This window comes from Penaeus monodon, chromosome 24 (genome assembly GCF_015228065.2).
Source record: "Penaeus monodon isolate SGIC_2016 chromosome 24, NSTDA_Pmon_1, whole genome shotgun sequence".
Taxonomy (NCBI): domain Eukaryota; kingdom Metazoa; phylum Arthropoda; class Malacostraca; order Decapoda; family Penaeidae; genus Penaeus; species Penaeus monodon.
In genome coordinates, this window is record NC_051409.1 from 25718650 (window position 1) to 25719237 (window position 588).

The 588-nt window shown below is 47.1% G+C and overlaps 1 protein-coding gene across 1 annotated transcript in view; it reads left to right on the plus strand.

Moving 5' to 3' along the window:
- LOC119588924 (ETS domain-containing protein Elk-4-like) overlaps window positions 1-588 on the plus strand; it is a gene marked incomplete at its 5' end in the record, with an annotated part of 45690 nt that overhangs the window by 41612 nt on the left and 3490 nt on the right.

Sequence of the window (588 nt, forward strand, 5' to 3'; positions counted from 1 at the left end):
CCTCGATCCCGCCCCACGACAGAGCGAGCGCGCCCCGCCCTCCGTTCGCGGAGGCGCTGGCCGCGGGGCGCAAGTGCTTGAGTCCGGCCTTGGGCTCAGGTGACGGCCTGGAGTGTTTTGTTGGTGGCAGCGGATGTGATTGCGATAAGGCCACTGATAGCGCCCGGATGATAAGGGCCGATAACAACCGGTCAGGGTAAAAACTGGCGGTGGCTCTGACATCAGCAGAATAATTGGCCTGGTAAACAGGACGAGGTAAAAATATGAATAAAATAAGTGGATAAAAGGATTGCGACGGCCCTTTCCTGATTTTTGGAAAGGAAAAGAAAAAAATGGATGATTAAGAATAGATAAGATTCGAAGACTTGATCATATATTAATCCATTTAGAATATTCGTAAGTGCGTACAGCCATTTTTTCTTGCAATCAGTTTTTAATCAGGAATCTGAAGGGGAGGATATATCGGGGAGAGTAATGTTTCAAGCTCTTTCTAGTTCTCTAAATTCTTCGCGACATTTTGGGCCTTAAGTTCTCTAAACTGAGAGCCGATTTAAGAGAGATTTAAAGGTTGGAGTTCGCGACGAAGGA